Source organism: Geotrypetes seraphini, chromosome 12 (assembly GCF_902459505.1).
Source record: "Geotrypetes seraphini chromosome 12, aGeoSer1.1, whole genome shotgun sequence".
Classification (NCBI taxonomy): Eukaryota; Metazoa; Chordata; class Amphibia; order Gymnophiona; family Dermophiidae; genus Geotrypetes; species Geotrypetes seraphini.
This window is the reverse complement of record NC_047095.1, coordinates 46,483,806-46,488,065: the sequence shown is the minus strand read 5'-3', so window position 1 is coordinate 46,488,065 and position 4,260 is coordinate 46,483,806.

Below are 4,260 nucleotides of genomic sequence, written 5' to 3'. Positions count from 1 at the left end.
TTTGCATTGGAATTCCTGTTTAGTTAACATTCAGTTTTTCTTTCTGGGGTGAGTGCACCGCTACCGAAAAATCAGTGGCCCGCAACCTGCAGCCACAGGTAAGAACAGTAACATCTGAATACGGCTGAGTTATAAATGTTTTTTCCCTTTTCCAGCAGTATCACCTGGAATTGTGGCTAACAACTCGTAGCCACTACATATCTCTTTTAAAGATTATATTTCCCATGAATTGTAATAATTATTCGGGCCCATATTCTATAAATGGTGCCTTAACTTAAGCGCCGGTAGGTGCCCTACTGACACCTAGGTGCAAAACAATGTTTATGTTTAAAAGAGATTTAAAAAAAAACAAAAAACCACAAGGCACCTACTGGTGCCAAAAAAAGGAACGGTTTTCTGCAAGACAGAGCCTGTAGTTCCGACACGTTACGCCAAAGTAATGGCAACCAGAAAAAGTCTTAAGCGTCAAGCCCAAGAAGGAAGCATTTTGAAGGGGCTCAAAAGGAGCCTTGATAAGCCTAGACAGCATCAGGTTAAGTTCCCAAGATGGGAAAGGTTGCATAACCTGTGTGACACAAAGAGCCCCCTTTAGAAATCTATCGACCAGGATGAGACGCCAACAAGGACTAACGCTCCCAGGATCTGAAATAAGAGAGTCCAGCCACTTGAACCTGAAGAGATGCCACAGTGAGGCCTTTATCCAGGCCAGCCTGAAGAAAGGTGAGAATTGGCGAGATCGGAGATGAATAAGGGTCTACCTGATCCTGGGTGCACCAATGTTGGAAGGCCTTCCAAGCCTTAGCCTAAGTAGAAACCATGGATGACTTATACTTAAGAAGAGTATCAATAACCATTGCAGAATATCCTTTGTGCTCTGGTTGCACACTCAAGAGCCATGCAGTAAGAGCAAAGTGACCCAGAACCTTCATGAATACTGGATACTGCATGAGGTGGTCTGAATGGGCATGCAGCCAAAGGCTGCAACCCCTGCCCAGATGCATCAGATCTGTGTACCACCGTCTGTGAGACCAATCTGGAGCCACCAGAATGATGCAGCCCAAATGGGCTGCGATCTGCTGAATGACCTGGCAGATCATCGGCCAAGGAGGAAAGACATACAGGAGAATCTCCCTAGGCCAAGACTGCACTAAAGCGTTGAGCTTCTCGCTTCCGAGCTTGGATCTTCGACTGAAGAAGCAAACCACTTTCTTGTTTCTTGCTGTGGCCATGAGCTCGAAGCGGGGCCAACCCCAGCACCACACTATGGCTCAATACACCACTGTGGACAGGGCCCACTCGCCCGGATATGGAGTCTGTCTGCTTGAACATTGTCGACCTCTGCCATATGTGCTGCCGTCAGTGCTAGGAGTTGATGTTCTGCCCAAAGAAAAAGAAGGTGGGCTTCCTTAGCCAGAGGAGTGCTCTTGGTCCTTCCCTGACGATTGACGTAGGCTATTGTAGTCACATTGTTGGAGAAGACTCTGACCGCTTTGCCCTCCAGAGTCTTCTGCAATCACAGCAGAGCCAGCTGAATGGCTGATTGCAGTGTGGATGTGGTCTTCAGGTCCCAAAGACTGGTACCTGTCATTACCATAATCCAGGAGGAAATGTGTAGCGATATGACCCTGCAGAACAATTGCGGGAGAAGCCACCAGGCCATGCTTGCTTGAGCTTCCAGAGTCCAAGGAAGACGCCTGCAAGGCATCCCTGTGCGGAGCCCAGCGAGAGAGCAAAGCATGCTAAAGAGGACGCATGTGCACTATCGTGCAAGGAACCAGCTGTATTGTATCGTGATGACAGCTTGCTTCAAGTTTATTAGGTTTTTATATATTGCCTATCAAGGTTATCTAAGCGGTTTTACAATCAGATACTCAAGTATTTTCCATATCTGTCCCTGTGGGCTCACAATCTAACATACCTGGAGCTATGGAGGACTGAGTGACTTGCCCAGGGTCATAAGGAGCAGCGTGGAGTTTTGAACCCACAACCCCAGAGTTCTGAGACTGTAGCTTCAACCACTGTGCCACACACTACTCCTTCCTGTTTTGGTTCTATAATCTTTGCACCTATAGGTCAAAGATACGAGACCTATTATCTCCACTAATCTGGAGACCTGCCAGTCTCACACTTCAGCCCAATTTATAATCTTTGACCCTAGCCTTATGAATATCTTCTGTATACCCACCTCTGGACAAAAATCTTCATCTTGGGCTAACCTTCCTTTCTACCTATTCATCTCTGCAATTCCATTATCTTTTCACTGACTCAGCATTCATCTTCAAGTATGCATTCCTACAGTCTTCAACTAATTCAACAGTATATAATCAGTCACTGTTGAGCTGATGCTGGTAATTCAGACAGGTTCAACCTACTGTACTGGATCTCTATATTGCTGCTATCCTTTTTATTTCAGCTGCCACAGTAAGTATCTTGCTTATTTATAATAATTAGTTGGAAGTTAAGAGATTGAGGGGCTCAGTTTCAAAAGAGAAAAAAAAACATGCAAAATATGGCATAAAGAGCTAGATAGATGTTTTTCTCACCGACTCCTTCTAACTCCTATGTTGTAGACAGATTTCTATGGTGGGTGGCTGCAGTGTGTCCAAATCTCAATGGGTATGTTAGAGGCGTAGTTTGGGCAGGACTAGGGTGGGCTTATGATTTGAATGTTTTTCTACAATAATCAAACATTTTAGTAAACATCCAGGGCACAGTCTGGACTTTAGGACTAGACTTCTTTTAATAACAAGTAAGGGCTTCTTAATCTGACCAGATGACCACTGGAGGAATAAAGGCATGATCCCCCCACTCTCCCAGTGATCATTGATCTCCTTCCATCCCTCAAAGCTGTGAATGAAACAGTGTATACCCGTCTATATGATAACTTCAGCTGTTAAGGCCAGTCCTGGTAGAGCAGCAAGCAGGTTCTTGCCTTCTTCCCAATGTCAATTTTGATGTCAGAGAGGAAGTTCCGGGCCAGCCAAACAGCAATGGGCTGGCCCGGAACTTCCTCTCCGACGTCAAAATTGACGGGAAGAAGGCAAGAAGCAGTGGGGACAGACCGGGCTTTGAATCGGTGTGGCAGGGAGGGAAAGCGATCGCCCGTCCCGGTGTCCCCGTGCACAGCTTCGGGACACTGTCCCTGAAAACGGGACATTTCGTTGTCCCGAAGCGGTGGGTCGAGACAACGGGACGGTCGGTCCGAAAACAGGACTGTCCCGTTGAAGGAAGAGGGGGGGGGGGGGGGATCTGTGCAGAGATGTTTGGAGGTTGCATAGAAGAAAAACTGTACACTGGCATTGGTATGGTAATCTTTGTTGTTTGTTTTGAATTTTTAAATAAAAGAAAAGTGGAAATAAAGAAGTAAATAAGAAAATGGGTACGTAAATGGGGTGGGGCAGGGGGCCCAGTGGACTTGCGTGCCTAGGGGCCCTCAACAAATTAATCCTGCCCTGCTGGGAAATGATCAGTTTTGAAACAAAAAGATAGACCTTTTCCTGTTTAGAAAATGATTATGTTTTGGATTTTTGTGCATCTTCCACAAAATGTCCAAACTCGGATTTGGACGTCATATTGAAAATGCCTCTCCACATTGAACTGGTTTAGTAAAGCGTTGAAAATGCACTAGGAAAGACAGTTTGAGAACAGTGCACCAACCCCCGGGGCCATATACATTCACCAGAAAACTTATTTGATAAAGTACAAAATAAATGAAGATTCCTTAATATGCAAATGTGACAGCTCCCTGCGAGTCTGTGTACTCAAGTTTGGAGGTGTCAAATTATGGAGAGAAAAAAAATTGGCAACCCTAATTCTGATACGTCTTAAAATTTTCTCAGAATTCTTTACGGAGGGAAGCACCTTTGTAAAATAATTCGATTTCTGTGAAAAAATATTACTTTATCGACACAAAGGAAGCGTTTTTGGAATCCATTTTGTGAAACTCTGCCTCCATTAAATTCTGCTTGTGTGCAACTTCGTGCGGAAAAAAACCCCAAACAACCATATCCGGTTAAACTAGACAGCGGAGCGCCGCTGAAAAACAATAACCTTTCTCCACTGTGACACACTAACAACATTTCTAATCTTGCCTTCCCTACGGTCGTCTCCTTAGCAACGAAAAGGCAAAAGAAACCTCGAGCCAGAGAATTCGTAGCAGCCACTCGGCGCTAGAGTTAACGGGGCGGGAAAGTGAAACTGGCTAGTCAGAGGAGAGGGTAAAAGGGGCCAATTGTAAGTTGGGCCCCGTCGACCAATCAA